The sequence below is a fragment of the Ambystoma mexicanum genome, chromosome 12 (assembly GCF_040938575.1).
Source record: "Ambystoma mexicanum isolate Mex_15411 chromosome 12, UKY_AmexF1_1, whole genome shotgun sequence".
Classification (NCBI taxonomy): Eukaryota; Metazoa; Chordata; class Amphibia; order Caudata; family Ambystomatidae; genus Ambystoma; species Ambystoma mexicanum.
In genome coordinates, this window is record NC_090936.1 from 759,031,243 (window position 1) to 759,048,853 (window position 17,611).

Genomic DNA, 17,611 nt, shown 5'->3' on the forward strand with positions numbered 1-17,611 from the left:
TGCCAGCCGACACCTCATGGAATCACCTCAAAAACTGTATTTTTAGCTTTTTATTTTGTTCAGCACTAAGGTGCTCAGCTCAAGGCGTAATAACCCCCTGCACATTTCAGTCAAGTAGCTAAACTGGCAGTTGAAAAAGCAGGCCTTAGATCATCTCTAGTGCCTAAAAGCACATTACATGCTATAGAATGACAAGTACATAATCACATGGCTCTCAGCATATATTGAACCACAATAGCTTAGACCAAATCTATAGTGCTGAAACATTGCCTATTCTATTCTATTTTAATTCAAAATAAATGCATGTATACATGAATGAATAATTAATGGATTGATGGATGACTTAATGGATTGATCACATGATAACTATCATACATAAAATGCAGTTTCACAACCTGTGCATCCTGCCACCAGCTTGACTTCCAGTGAACCCTGACCACCAAAACAAACCTGGGGACCTCCATCATCCACATAACTTGAGTAATGCTTTAAACCGCAGCATCCATCTATTAAATCCCGCCCCAACATCTGCTTGCCACTGGACCACTGTGGCTGCTGCATTCTGAACCAAACTGAAGACTGAACAGTGCTGAGAAGATTGATAACAGCCTCTCTGGTCCATTTTGGAGCCTAGAGAATAGCTAAGTCACATTAATCCCTCCCTTTTTGCAAGTCAAGCACATACCCTTTTGAACTTGGTGTTTTTATTGCCTTTTCTACCCTTGCCTCATTACCAATAGTGCTGCATCTAGTTATCTGGCATATTATGTATTCTTTCTACCGTAGAAATGTTATGTTACGTTAACAAACTTTCTAAAGCGCAACATTCACCCAAACGCATCTTGGCGCTACTCATGAAGGAGGAGAAAGAGGACAGCCTGAAAAAGGTACATTTCTGTAAACCAAATGGCACAACATATACGATCAAGGAACTCATCAACTGCAACAGTAGAAATGTAATGTATGGCCTCAGATGTATATGTGACCTACTATATATAGGCAGCACAATCCGCCCACTCAAGAACAGAATTGGCGAACTTATTAGAGCCATCAAAAATCAAGACCAAAGTTCTCCACTAGCAGTACATTTTCACCAGATGCACAATCAAGAACTACTAGGTAAGCTTAGATTCTTTGGCATAGAAAAGATTCTGCCACCCCCTCATGGGGGAAACATAGAACATTTACTACGGAAACAAGAAGCACTTTGGATTTGTTCCATGGACACATGCCATTTGCGCCTGAAATTTGACCAAGAACTATTCAACTTTCTATAATCCTACACTAATTAAATAGCAATCAACCTTGTGCCCATTAGCTCTAAGTGATAAAATGTTTGATTTGTTTGTGCAACCAATGTTCATTTGTCTTTCAAAATTAACCATTCGAGCATGTACGTCTGACTAAGAACTGTTTCACTTTAGTAGCAAATCTCATGCTCATCAGTCTCAACTGACAAAATACCAACTTTGCTTGTATAATCAATGTCCACTTGTCCCTTATTCTCAAAAAATGTCTTTCTTCCTTTTTTTTTTTTTTATTTGTATATGGTTTTATTAAACCTTTACAAAAAGCATCAACACATAGAATCAACACATATAAAAGAATAAAATACACAATTACAGGTTTACACAATTACATATTTAGAATATTATAGAAGCTTGGAAGTATTTTGCATTGAAGAAATCCAAGAATCTTCATAACATCATAAAGTTACAAGAACAAACAAGAACAAGAGCAAGCGCAGTAGCAGCAGAATAACCCATATCTTATCTTTAACCTTTAACCTATATCTTGAAACAGCATGGTAACAACAGGTATATCTATTCAAGATGGAGGTTACGAATAAAGCTAGATAAAGCCAGACCCTCCCTACTTGTTCCAATACACAGGCAACGTTGCCATACTAGGTCAGTCGGGAGACCTAGAAATTGTAATTTCAAGGCATTCAAACAAGAGTCTCTCAGGACATTGAGATGACTACAGAACAGAATGAGGTGTTTAGCCGTTTCAGGGACTAAGCCGCAGAATCTGCAGAGACTGTTAGCCGCTGTAATCTGTTTCCACCTCAGTTTAGTATCCAGAGTAGGTAGAATATTCCACCGTAGTCTGAGTAGTGTATGTCTGTGATCCCGATTTGGGAAGATCTTAAGAATTGAAGAAAGGATTCCTCTTTTTTTATGTTCATGAGCCAAGTGTGACATAGAAGTATATGCATGAAAAGTATCCACAGTCCGGCACCAGTCAAAGTCCCACAACTTCATTTTAGTTTTAGTGGGATTACTGATTAGTTGCTCTAAATCTGAGCCGATAATGGCCAGAATACCTTCGCAGAGCATAGCAAATTTGAAAAGGAATCCAGATCGGTAGATGTTGTTGCCAACCAGTTCATATAACGTGTTGGCAGTAGGGGCCTTAAGTTTAGCATAAAGCAGCAGCTTCCTCCAATCAACTCGTGCTGTTAAAGAGATATAGCCCAGCTCGAAGCGAATGGCGGCCAGGGGTACTGCATTGGGGACGAGTAGAACCCGTCTCCATATGTCCCCTTCAATACCATCCAATTTGGCGCTGGTTAGCCGAGTACCGAGCTCTAGGCCATATGTCAATTTCGGTGCGATTTTCCCCTCAAAGAAGAGTAAAGCAGGTCTAATAGAAAAACGGCCATATTTACGGTCAATTTTAAGGACCTGACTGGCCAGTACCTTAGCTTTATTCAGGAGAAGAAGGTTCTGCCCTTTTCTTTCTTCCTTTTTTGTGTTTTTTTGATTAACTGCCAGACATGATCATAAGTTCAGCTTCTTATCTTTATATTTCACTTCTTCAAAAATGTGAGGATATACATACACTTTCCTCCCTATTAGCATAGTGCCTCTCCTGCCCACAGGAAAAGGCAGGATTAAATTGAAACAAATAGTCAAACAAAGGTTGGAATCAACACCTATAATCATTATATTGTAAAAACATTGTAGCTTAGAAATTTGTTTGAGTCAATAGACTTGAACACGATTCTACTTCACTCGCGCTACCAATTTCAAAATGGTCGCCGCACGTATGTGTATGACGTCATTGAGTCATTTTTACGCGATGACATCACTGCACAGAATATAAGGCGGACATTTTTTTATCCAAATCCCTGGCAATCGGACCATCTCAGCCGTTCTCCAACAGACGGATCTTTCTTAAACATGGTAAGCAGACCTCTAGGAGATGTTTCTCCAAACTATCATGTATGAGAGGTCGCACTCTATACAATAAGAAAATGAATGTACTAGTATTCCCTAATATGGGTTTTGTTACAGGACTATCCTGGATTCAAACAGATATAGTTGTGCATTATCTGCAAAAATTCAGCAAAGAGAATTACAAAGACGTTTTCAAATTATGATATGCATACACCATCTTAGATCAGACCTCTAACATAAGTGAGTATATTTATTCATCATTTAATTTTTAGAAATGTGTTTACACAACAAGGCCTACATTCGTTTGCTATGTCCTTTGCTTTGTAGAGTTTGACTCACGTATGCTAATCTGAAGGGATGCACTCAATAACATACCAAATATAAGGAATTTGTCATTCAAGAGCACACCGGCATTAATCAAATAAATCAACAAGAACTGTTCTATTGTTAGCAATTCTCAGTATTGTGGACAATCAACCTCCTGAGGAACCGTTTGCAACATAGAGCAGGGAAACACGTGTCAAGGGCACAAACTGCAAAAGGGCACAAACTGCACATTTTTAAAACAATTGAGGACAAATAAGTGACAACTTTTGAGGACACTAACTGCAAAAGAGGAAAATTGTAAACTTTGGAAATCTAAAACAATTGAGGACACAAACACGATAACTTCTGACAATTCAAGAATTGACAATTGGTGAATCTAAACCAAAGTGTGAAAGCAAGAGGAGTTATGTTATGTTTCTTCAATGAAATCAAAGTGAATTTAAAACCATGAACCATGTCTATTGACAATCAGTGACTATCAACTAGTTTGTCCTTATCACCTAAGACTTATGTATTTCAATTGACCTTTTCATGTCCTCTATTTTTTACATCGCTAACATTTGAGAATAATAAACAATCTAAAGTACTACACAAGGTATTCTATTGCATTTTTTCAAGAAAAAGCGCAACCTATGATTTCTTGTTTTTCTTATGTATCATGGCTCAGGCCAGCCTCTGAGTAAACATGAGTTGAAGCCTTTTCTTCTCACTCTTACTTAATCACTTAAATCCATCTCTGGAGTGTGCCATCACTGTCCAAAAGGCTGGTAATATTTTTCAAAATTTTCATTGCTTGACAAAAGCATAGGTGGATGGAAATCGCACACAGCGAACGAGGAAGAGCGTTCCACAAATTAGCTGCTGCGACAGAAAAGGAGTGTCCGCCAACCCAACAAAGTTTAAACCTTGGAATAGAATCAAGAAGAGCATTAGCCAAGCGTAGAGCTTGCCCAGGGACATTAGGATGGAATTTCACCTGGAGGCATTCTGCCCCTTCCCCATAGAAGGAAAAATGAACAAGGCATAATTCCTTAAATTGGATATGCTGCGCTACTGGAAACCAATGAAGCGTCCGTACCATAGGTGAAATGTGGGCACAGCAAGAGGTGCAGGTGGCCATATGGGCGGCTGACTTTTGAATGACTTGTAGCCGTCGCAAAAGGTAGGCCGGCAGTGACAGATAGAGAGAGTTGCAATAACCAATAGAAGAAACAGCTAGTGCCTAGACCACAGGGCCAGAAACTGCGCTCGGATAAGTGGGAGGACCTTGCGGAGCATCTTAATATGGAAAAAGCCACGCTGGCAGATTGCCCAACCTGGGCCTTCATAGACAATAAGCAGCTATTTTCACCCCCAGACACTGGGGAATGAAAAGGACCAAGCGTAGATGGCCAGAAAGCAGGAGTCCAGTAAGAGGATGCAGACGGAGGGCCTACCACCATCACCTCAGTCTTATTGCCATTCAACTTGAGCCAGTGATACTCCATCCCTTCTCCCACAGCCTCCAGACAACCCCTGAACCTGGTAGCTGACTCAGATGATGACAGGCCAAGGTGAACTAAGATCTGTGTGTCTGCATATGAATAACAACTAAAGCCGTGGCAGAGGATGAGTTTAGCCAAGGGCTTGATGCACATGCTAAACAGCATGGGAGAGATGACAAATCCTTGGGGAACACCACATGGGAAAAGGGGAAGGGAAAGGATTTGTCACAAGCCTGAGAGAAAAGAAGAAAACCATGAAAGAACTGTACCAGAGTGGCCAGCCTCAGTAAGACGACCGATCAGGATGGAATGATCGATCGTATCAAAGGCTGCAGAGAGGTCAAGTAACAACAATGCCACTACGCTGCCCTGATCCTGTATGAGAGCCAATCATCCATAGCAGAGACCAGCACACTCTGAGTTCCTCTCCCTGGTCTAAAGCCAGGCTGGAAGGGATGGAAAAAAAGGGGATTCCTCAAGGAAAATGGTAAACAATGGACCAGCCAAGAATTCAAGAAGCTTCATCACAAAGGGGAAGAGAGAGATGGGATGGAAATTGGCAGGGATAAGGGGGTCCAGCAAAGACATCTTTAACAAAGGTATCACTGTGGCATGCTTAAGAGCTGCTGGGATAAGTCCCATTTGAAGGGAAGCCTTAACTGTTTCCCTAAGCAATGGTGTAATTTGAGGCAGGATATCCTTCCGAATGTGTAGTGGAACGGGATCCATAGGGGATTTGGACTTCAACTTAGAGACTACCCTAGAGATATCCTTACTCGAGAATATAGGAAAGTAGACCACTGGCTGCTGGAAATTGGAGTGGCTACTGTATTGGAAAAGGAAGATCATCTAAATCCAGAGGAGGAGATATCAGAGCGAATATTATCAATTTTCTCAAGAAAAAAAGTAGACAGGTCATTACAGAGATTCGGAGAGGGCGGAATCGGTTCAGAAGGGACAGCAGAGGGTGAGCGCACAATCTAAAACAGCTCCTTAGTCTGGTTGATGGAGATTTCAATACAGGATGAAAAGTAGGTGCTTTTGGCAGCACAAATAGCTTTATGATAGGTGGCATATGTTAACTGAATTATTTTTTTGTAGCAGAAATATATTCCAAACGCCACTTGCATTCCGATTGCCTGCACAAAAGGTGTCGAGACGGGAGTTCATCTGAGAACCACAGCTCAGAAGGATGCGCTCTGGACTTGGGGTTTTTAAGGAGTGCCAAGCTGCCAGCCACTTTAACAAAAGTGGTGGACAGAATGTCTAAATCAACTGAGTGGAATCAGAGTGGTGCAACTTTATTAGATCAACCATGTCCTTCTAACGACTGGGTGAACCTGAGGTGCAGAGGTGCAGAGGGACTTGAGGGAAGGGCCCAGGAAAAGAGGCTAATAAAACATTCGGTCCACAGAACCGGAAGAACCGTAGAAACAAATACCTCTGTCCTAAGAGCAAATATGAGGTCCAGAGTGTTTCCCAGGATATGAATGGGACAGAAGACATGTTAGAATAGTGTCAACTCGTTCAAATTACAGATTTTATTCACAACCGGCTCATTAATCCGAAGGTTAAAGTCACTGGCAATCAGGAGAAAGGCATGCCAGAGCTGAATATCAGCGGCAAGCTCAAGAGAGGCATCAGGGAAGGTAAAGTCCAGGCCAGGGCTGCAATAAACAACCAGCAAGTAGACACAGAGAGCAGAAGATACCGAAATATGGACCAGCAGCACCTCCATCAAAAGATGGTGATTAAATGGGAGCAGTGTTGCTATAAAACTTGATTAAAAAATAATAGTCACTCCTCCTCCTAACGGGGTGCTAGACGATCTAAATGCACATGTTTCAAATTTGCAGGCAGCAGTTGCACTAGGGTGTCATTCAGCCAAATTTCAGTGACACCCACAAAGCCAGGGTCATAATCCACTAGCATATCGTGGCAGGGTATCGCATACGCTACTAATGAGCATGTTTTAAGGAGCAGGCATTTGAAGAAGGGTTGAGCTACCTTCACATGTGAAGTTATGACCTATATTTAAAAAAGCCTACAGGAAATGGGGTATTTGTTAATGCACGTTTCAACAACTGCGCAAGAGAACAAGAGTAAGTGCATTAATAACAGACACCCTCCAGGGGAAATCACCGACCATGCTGGCCACAGCCCGGATGGGCTCAGCTGGGCTTGCCTTTTGCGTGCCTTTGGCACGCATCAGACACACTCGCTGTGCCAGAGCACTGCACAGGTGGCTCTCCCAGCACATAAATGCCATATGGGGAGAACAGCTGACCCATGTGGCTCTGAGGCAGTAGAAAGTGAAGAGATACTACCAGCACTAAGACAATACCACGCAGTAAAAGGGCACAATATAACATATACAGACAGAGTAAAACAAAGGAGCTTTGGGGAAGAGAGACATTTAAAAGCACAATCTATCAAAATGAATGGCAAAGAGGTGCAGTATTATCTAAAGACAGGTTTCTCACTCAGGTACAAAGGCATCGCTCTCCCAGCACATAAATGCTGTGTGGGGAGATCAACTGACCTGTGCGGCTCCGAGGTAGTAGAAAGTGAAGAGATACTGCTGCTGCACAGTTAGAGGATATACACACAGCATAAAACAAAGGATCTTTGGGGAAGGGAGCAATTTAAAAGCGCATTCAATCAAAATGAAAGACAGCAAGGCGCAGTATTAATCTAAAGGCATGTTTCTCACTCAGGGTGGATTTTTGTAGTTTTTTTTTAAATATAGTTATTATTGGATATGGTGTGTTTAAATAAAGTACATATATTTGTATTGAACCTTGATTATTCCTTTATTTTGGACTGTTATACTTTGCTGTTGCTACTGAATAATCACATTCACACCCTCTTGTATAGCCTTCCATCGGCCCACGTTACCAGAAAAGGCAAGGGAGGTATATCTCATAACTGTGCCTGTTTTGTCTTTATGGTTGTATTGGCTCTTTGTTTGTAGAAGTGTGAGGGCTGAGTCTGCACATTAGCCTCTCCACTCACCACACCACAGAATTATTCTATCCACTTATGTGACATTGTGCATATTAACAGTAGGTGCATATGAGGGTGCACCAATCATCATTTTGCATGCGCTTGCTGAAGGGACTATATTTCTGCTAACATTTCCAGTATGACGCCTCATGACTGCATTTCAGAAACTTTGCACCACTTGAAGTGCAATTGTGCATGTTGTTTGCAATGACGGAAAAATTGGACATGTAGCTTGGACAAAGAGCATTCTGTTTGAATACATTTTTGCACCAGGCCGATGTATACCCTAACGCTCGTACACAACTTTCAAAGTTTCTGTAATGAGGCCCCTTATCCCATAATATGGATTGTGATTTTTGAAAATGACAATTTAAAATACCAACAAAGTGGTGTAATTAAAATGTGTCTTTCCCTTGTGGTAAACACATACTGGGCATAACATTATTATGACACACATTTTTCCTAATTTATATCACCCAATACACACATAGTTACATGTGTATTTGGTTGCATTGAAAACAGTTTTGATGATTTTCTAGAGCTGATTCTCCTGGAGACTGTCACAAAGGAATACATTACCTGTGAGCAATGGACTACATTGCTTTAAAGCTCTTAAGCACTTTAAGAGCGAGTCCTTCCATCAAAGGATTATTGAACTGTTTCTCTGACAGTGTAGCTGTTAGCATCTGGAGAATACAAAATGCAGATTACCGCAGGCAAGCGTGGGATCCGGCATGCCCGACTGCAGGACTGATGCATGGCAGCGAGGAAAGAGCTGGTGACGCTGCAGCATATTAGCAGCCAGTAACAACGCTGAAAGGAGCGGGAGGCAAGCGGCGGGAAGCTGGAGCTGCCAAGAGTGAATCATTCAGAGACCCTTGGGAGTTGTGAATCACCCGCCAATGCTGCAACTGCAGCGCAACTCAACGAAATCTCCCTCAAAATCTCCCCTAGTCTCATCAAAACCTTCTTTTATGAAATGAGAACCAATCACTTCAATAAGAACTCCTTTAACCGGTGTAGGATGGTGCTTAGAATCGAAACAGATTGCACTTCTGCGTCTGCAGGAAAGATTTCCAACGCCTTTGGTAAACCAGTTTACATCTAATTCAAGGGGGTGGCTTGGTTTATACATGCAATACCATAGCGATGAAACTGAGTGCTGGGTGGCTCTTTAGACATCATCAGGAAGGGAGGGGACAGGAATTGCTCAACAGATGGAGCCTAACGCTCTTACGTTTTGTTCCCGGCTTGAATGTCTTGTCTTTTTAAATTAGGAACGTTGGGATCCCAATTTGTTTAAAGATATTACTGGAAACAGGAAATGTCTTGTGAAAGAATATTCATTGCAAAATTGCAAAGTTGAGTATTACATCGGATTTTTAAAGCTTCTAATCACTAAATCCTATGGAAGATGCATCTGCAATTTGCTGTTCCCCAAATCCTTTTGCTTTTATATAACCAATGATGAGCCCCGAGGAGAACTTTGACCTGTGCATATCTATCAGTATGCTAACATCCTCCATCATACGAAGTTCTTATTATTATATGTTTTTCTGCATTTGGTAATCGTGTTGTGACAGTATTAAAACCGTTGTTTTCTATGTTTTCAGTTATAAAGTGCAAAGTTCAACCAGGGGCAGTTTGGTGCTGTAAAGCATCCACTGGCAGTAAACACAGAGCAACTCAAATTATAGAGGGCTATAGCAGAAGATTGACGTCTTTATACATTTATGGAATACTGAAAGCCTTATGTTAAATCAAGGGTTACATAAGGTGCATTGTAGAACATTGGGGTAAAATGCTCTGCACCTACTTTATTACCATGGTAATTGCTCAAAATGTCGCCCTCATAATTCCGACGGCCGAAATTCTGACTTTTTTTTTAACACCCACCTTACACCACATATATATGTGGGGGGGTATGTGATATTCTAGTAATATGGAGGGGCGGGGATCGCCCCCCCCACATATAAATATGGTGTAAAGCGGTTAAAATAAAAGTCTGCATTTTCGGCCATCAGAATTATGGGGTTGCAATGATCACATAGATCCATTACCATGCATGCCATTTTCAAATGGATTTCCTAGAGTAGTGCAATGAACTGAACATCTACTCAGTTTGTTTCTCTTCACTGTGCAGGGAAACCAGCAACATATCTAGCCATAGCTCATGTCGATGTGGACATGGAGCCTTGAAGACAGTAGGACTTCGTCCTACTGTTTTCCCCTGTAAAACAAACTGCCAGAATCCATAGGGATGCACGTACATGATACCAGCATGTCCACTTGTTTCCTGGTAGGGCAGTGAAAAGGGACCATGGACCCACCCAGATTGCAACGCCTTAGCACAACTCCAACCAGGTAAATAATCTAAATCCACCATGGTTGTCTGGAATGCAATTGTCAAAGAGGTACACTCATTAAAATGGCACAGGCAAATGTGAGCTTCCCCCTACTTAAAATGAACATAGCTCAAATAACACTATTTTTTTCTCTCAGTATTTTCCAATCAGGAAGCTCACTCTTCCCTTCACAGAAGAGAAATGCCATTTGCATATCATTCTGATCCCACTCACAAGGGCGGTCCAGCACCAAAATGGTAGGCAATGCTCCTCTGAGCAAAAATACCAACAGCAACCCTGGACACCTATTTCAGCAGTGATAGGCATCTTCAGTGAGAAGAAACCATGTCTCTCTAAGCACAGTAAGCAAGGGGTCCTTGTCTGTATTATTCTTAATAACGTAGGGTGACAACCCAAGTTTTTAAAAATGTGGTGACCTCTGAGAATAGCCATGTTTTAGCTCACTGTACCTGTCACAGGAGAAACACCATTTGCATATCAGCCTGGTCCCACCAACAAGTGCTGTTTACCACCAAAATGCTAGGCCTGTCTGCTCTGAACAAGCGAACCAACAGCAACCCCGGACACAGGTAAAGCTAAACCTCTCTAGGGGCAGGTACCCACATCTTTTAAAATAATTTCTTTTGAACGTCTACAGTTGTGAATGAGGAGGGGAGGAAGGAAGTCAGTGGGATGGAGGGGTGGTTGAATTCAGGTCTACCAAAAGTGCACAGTAAGCAAGGGGCTACTTAAAATGAGCATGAAAGTGCTCATCCAGGCATTTCAAATGGAGAAGGAACGGCTCCTACCATTGATCCTTTTGGTATCAGAATCTCCAGCCTTCAAACTTTGTTTGGCTGAAATGAGAAGCTGTCATTATGTGTCAAAAGACTTTGCTCTCTGAGTATATGCACAAAGCCAGTAGGATGCTCTCTTGTGCCATTGTCTGTAATAGCACAATGTGAGAGTCTAGACAAAAAGAGAAAAGCTGGATAAACCATCCAGCCAATATTGGTGCTCACGCTAGTGCTCAGAGCTCTGAGTAGTTTTCTTGAAGTTCGTAGATCGTTTTTGAATATTCAATAAAGATTCTTCAACTAATTCATAAAACATTGTTACTTCACAATTCTATTGATATTGTGGCATATGTAAATATACATACACCGCAGTGATTTCCTTCATTCATTTAACTGCATAACAGTTGTACAAAAAACCATCCTAGTCGACTGCAGAGAAATTATGGTTATCTGTGTCTATGCATTTCGGAGTCTAGCTCCTTCCTCAGGGCTGAAACCATATTCTGTTAGTTCTATTCAAGCACAAATCAACATGTGGAACACAAATTCAAAAAGCACAATCATAATACAAGCAAGTCATTAGTATAAAAACAATACACACCACATTTTCTGTGCACAATGTATGGTAGAGAGAAAGGAATAGAAAATAATATATGCAAGATTCAGTGAGTTATGACTGCACAGGGTCCTCATGAGCCAGCAAGTGGCAATACCAAAATCAAATTGTTTACAAACTGTGTACCTGTCAGTCAACTGTCTTCTGTCTAAAAAAAGAGAAATGAAATCACAATAATAATGAAGAGGAAACAAAAAATAAGACCACATATATCTGTATTAGATTAGTGTCTACAGATCTGCATGAGTGCAGATGGGGTATAAATTACCTTTTGCGTAGATCTAGTCGGAGGAGTAAATAAAACTCCCATAAATTCTATGTAAAAAAGATACACAAAGATGAACACGAATGTAAGTAATAAAGATCTAATGGTAAGCGTAAGGGCACTAAAACGAGTAGTATTATTAATCTGTGGTCCTTACTGTTATGCTTAGATGCGTGTTGGTGCGCAAGACCTCGCGGATCCTTGAGTGCTAATGGCGTTCACTTTCTTGTATAGCCCGTTGTCAAGGTTTTCCCAACGTGGCACTGCGTAGCGTCGAGCGACGTGTCGCCGCTGCCATGCCTCGCGTCCCGTATCCCCTTGGTAACAGGGGAACGGGAATGGGGAATAACCAGACACAGATTGACTGTGTTTGAGTTAGGACGCGAACATTGCATCAAGTATGTGTGAATCTCCCCATTATGTGTTAATGCGATCACTGTGATGTTTTGATAAGAACCGTAAATATATGTAGAGTATGTTAAAAAAAGATCATTCGTAAACGATGACAATAAGGGAGAAAAAGTAAATCAATAGAACAGGTAAAAAGAAAAGACAAACAATGCTGAGAATGAATATACTTGAAAGGAAGTGAAAAGATGAAACAAAAGGAAAATAAAACAGCCTGTAAATTATGTGATGTTAAACGTGAAATATGATATAAAACAGGAAAACTGAAAAAAGGCAAAGTAATATGGTGGTATGAGATGTAAGTATAAGTTCAAAATCGTTCTCAAGGGAGATACCCCAGCCAGATGAGCACAGATTCCGATCTAACATCGGGTGAATAATCTGGCACCTTTAATTACACAAACACATAGAATGATCAGATAAGTATACGGATTAATGGTTCCGAGAAAATGGCAGCCCTTGACACATATTAAGTACAAGGAATTTGTGAATACTCGTTCACCTCCTGTGCATAGGCATTATTATATGATCACTGTGAGAGTCTGGCAGCTACCCGCCAGTAGCACCGTAATGAGGTCCACAGTGGTCCTAACCTGTTGTTGGTGCCCCAGTGTTACAATAATCAGAAGTCAGTTGCCTGGTAAAATGTGTGTCTCACCATCCACAATGGAACCAAGAAGACAAATACATTGTGCAGATTGTGCAGAATTGGGGTAAAGAAAAATGTCACATTGGGCCTGATTACACGGAAGGCGGTAAGGGTTAACGGTCACCGGTAGTGGTACCAGTGACCGTTAACCCTTACCGCCTGATTACGAGGTCCCTTTGCGGGTTGGTACTTTAACGCCTGCTTTTTAGCAGGCGTTAAAAACCAACCCGCAAAGGGACCAGGGTGCTAATTACGGTACCGCAATTTGCGGTACCGTAATTAGCACCTTCCCCATTCCCATTATGCTCTATGGGGCAAAAATAGGAATGGGGAAGGGCAAAGGGGGAAGGGGGAATTACCGCCCGCCAACCTTGGAATAGGGCGGTAATTCCCCTTTCCTCCAAGGCGGTGCCGGTATTTTACCGGCATGGACCAAGGTGCTAATAGCACCTTGGTCCACCTCCTACCGTGTAATGAGGCCCATTGCCTCTAGTAGCAGCTTTTCCCACTCGGATATGTTTCCTCATCTTTAAAGTTGTGTATTACAACAAGTGATAAAACATTCTGTTGCATAGGGATCAAACCCTTAACTATGCTGCCTGGGAACTAATGCAGAATGAGAGAGCTTTCTGCAGACAACCATCTATGAAAAGAGCCCTACATTGATCATCGGGCATATATTTGATATTGAGGTGGAGCAACTTCTTTAACCACCAAGTGCCTTTTTATCAACTCAAGACTGTTCACAAAAATGCATTGTTCACTCTAATTTGAAGATGTCAATCCCACGTTGCTGTTTGCTCGCAAACTGTCCCGCTTCAGGAAATTGAGTTTTGAAAAATCTAAGTCCTAATGGAGGGAATAATTTGCATTTAATGATGGCAGGTAACACCGGGAGCAATGTTGTATCCTACATTAACATTTAATGGAAGTATAATTTCTGGGCTAAATGAGCCAGTGTGGCTCAGAAAATCTGAATAGCCCGGAAATTGGTCGATGTGGGAAGCCTCGCCATTCCCCTGGGCTCTCTGCACTAGTGGCATGGCTCTCAGCACAATGCTCACTCTCATCACAATAGTGCTGCATTGACACTCATGTTGCCAGTGCTGCATTGATCTCAGTGCAGTGCTCCAGTGACAAGAGCATGCCACCCTGACAGTCATGCTGTTAGCAGGGCTCTCGTCCTTGCCCGGGTGGCATCTAATAGATGAAACCCGGCACCTACATTTCCTGTGCCCCTTCTCCTTACCTTGTTAGGGTGGGGGTGACCATCCACCCCCTTGCTGCCTGCAGTCTTCACCGGGCAGCACCTGACAATCATATATAGTTCCCAGAAACCCATTCAGCCAGATTGCCTTTTAAAATTATTTTGGTAAGGGACATAAGAGCTTTATAGCCCACGCCCTTGGGCCATACCAGGAGTTATGGGCCCCTACGACCTTGTCAAATGCCTTTGCTGTGCAAAGGCCTTTTACTCGGGCTACTGGGCCCATACTCCTGGTAAGCTTAATTATAAAGTCCCATTAATTAACCATACAAAATGGTCATTTGAATTTTTTAACTTACTGCAATGCAATATTTTGAACATTAATACTTCTGTTAATATTTTGATATCACATTTTATATTAACCTTTAACTGCACTTCACATTTTTAACTCACATATCTTTTCATCTTGTTACTTTTTAGTTTAAGAGACACACTAGCTGATGACAATTACATAGACAGCAACATGGACAAACCAATATGATAAAGTTCAAGCAAATCCTTGTAGAAGGCAAAGAAACAGAGGCAATTAAACCCTGTATTCTGGCAAGGATTCCAGAATACTGGGATCAGAAAAGTACATTTTAAATCATTTTACCGGTTATATCTAGGTAATTGGGCCATTGCTCTGTTAGGGTACTCACAGGAGTGTGATGGGAGGATTCACTTGATATTTTATCATGATATCTGTCGTCTAATCTGTGTGTTAATGTGAAAAATAATACATGTTAAGGCCTACCTTCTGTTTGACAAGGATATTCTGCATTTACCTTATCAGGTAAGAGGCAGACATGTAAGTGGGGGATTTGGTTTATATCTGTGATTTAAAAATGCTTGATAACGGCTGGTTTGACATTCTTTCTTTAAAAAAGGTACATTCATTACATTTAAAAAATGTAATTTGTCCATCTATACATACATTCCAACTTATACATAGGATACATAGGGAATTGAACATAAGCATTCTTCATTTTGTCACAAACAAAGAAGTCTTTTCCAAAATGTACAGGATTATTGGAGTACAAGTGTAACGCAAACAGGCCAGTGCCCGATTGGTGGACTGGGTTATTGCTATAGTGCTCCTTTGTCCTTTGTTTTTGATGAATTGTTACATTGTCAACTTCAATATGTGATGGGGTAATAATATCTATGTATTTATTGGTTATGTATAATGCTCCTATACACAAGTGTTTCAAGGCGCAACAAGACAAGAAGTTTGGGGAACAGGGAAGACAAACAGTAATGATGTTACTTAGCCTTGTGACATTCAGATCGTGCTAGTGCAGTAATGAGATGTGCAGGGGAGAGATGAGGGGGAGTGCAGATCTAGGTGGAAGGAACAATGAGAAGGTGAGTGCCAGGAGAGGACAGGTGGACAGAGTCAGGGGAAAAACAGAGAGTGTAGGTGTGATGCTGGAAATGCATTGGACGGAAAGGGGCTCCCTGTCTTTGTCCTGTTCTCCTTTATCATGTGTGTTCTGTGTTATTTTATAGCTGTGACCCCTGGCAGTGCAGCTCTTCCACTTTTTGGTCATGTCAACCGAGACCCTTGGGATACCCTTATGGCACCCATGGGGGGGTACAACCCCTGTACCCCTAGTGTATGTTTGTGGGCACCTGTATTTTGCCCCAGAGCAGGGTATGGGCTGGTGGCAGCTTCCTGCTGATATGACAGGAGCTCTGAGTATCCTCCATGTTGGGATACCCAGGTCCTGCCTTGGGAATCAGTGGATTCCTGATAGAAGGAAAGATGGCCCGTGAGGCCACTTGGTTTCTATTGCCTGTTACCTTGTTTTCCAGGTCTTGGGAAACCCTGACTCTGTCTCTTGCCCTGACTGGCTGTTGGGTGGAAGAACCATATATGGTAATGTGGGGAAGTCCAGAGCCTTCCCAGTGACTGTATGTTGTGGGTACACCCTTAAGGTGGGACCTGTGTGAATAGAGTGTGTAACCAATATGCATTCTAAGTTATGGGGGTCTGGTTGCTGTGTGTGTGACACAATGGGCCTCATTACGAATCCAACGGTAACCCTGATGGTGCTACCGGTGGGTTGCCACCGGACTCGTAACATTTTACCCGTGCCTGACTTCCCGGTGCCACCAGGACATTACAAGTCCCGGCGGCGCAGGAAGTCAGGCGCTGCATTTCATAACTCCCCATTCCCATAGAGTCGCAGAGGGCTCTATGGGAGTGGGGAGACGAAAGTGTCTGCACCATTGCTAACGGTGCTGGTGCATCTATGAAGAATCTGCCTACTTGGGCCGCTGACCCCTGCAGGGTCACACCTGCCGGGCGCAGCGGCCCTGACAGGCAAACTTGTAATTTGCCCATCTGGAAACAAGGGTGCTGGCAAACTTACTGGCACCCTTGTTTCCAGTCCGGCAAGGTCGTAATGATGCCAAATGAATGAGACAGCCCTGCCTGAAACTGACATGAATGCAGTGTAGTGTGCTGAAAGTTTGGGTGCTTGTCCCAAACCACATTCCGTGTTATGGGTGTCTGCGTCAAAGTGAATGGACTGAATGCATGTGTGCCTGATTGGCTTCCAGCCTGCATTAATGCCCTTCTGTGTGATTGGCTGACTCAGCCAGAGTGAATGAGGGACAGAGTGTATATCTGGGGACCTCTCACTTCCCAATTTGTTCAGAAGCTGAAGTCGAAACTTGAAGCTCACCTTGAAGCCCAGCTGGAGGAGAAAATTGCTGCTGAATTTCCTTTGAGACAATCCAAGAGCTGTCAAGTATGTCGAGGACTGATCCAAGATATGACCTGACTAGGCAACCTCTCCCCAAGCTACGAGGGACCATTGTGCAAAACTGCTGTGCTTCATTGAGACACCCCAAAGCCACTCCCGAAAGGCTGTAGACTGGAGAAGGGGTCCACTGAGAATCCTGAACATCGCTCGTGGACATAGAGGCCATTGAAGTCCATTGACGTCGACCGGGGTTCAGAAGATTTCCATGACCGCTGGAAGCTACGTAGAATCGTGTTGCCCAGAAGCGGGGACACCTTGACGCCCTGCTGCTTGATGCTCAGAGAGGAGAAAGCTCCACTTGCCTAAGGACATTTTGACAGAGGACTCCCTAGCCATCACCATCGACCACTTTGTCCTGCGGAGAAAGTCAAAGTCATCAGCTACCGAGGAAAGTCAGCTGGTGGGTTTCCTGCCACCAGAAACCGACAAAGATGTCCTGAGGTCACTGACGGAGTGAAGATCTGAGGGCCAGCCTATGGCTGAGTCCCAATCGCCGAAGCCATCCCGAAGTA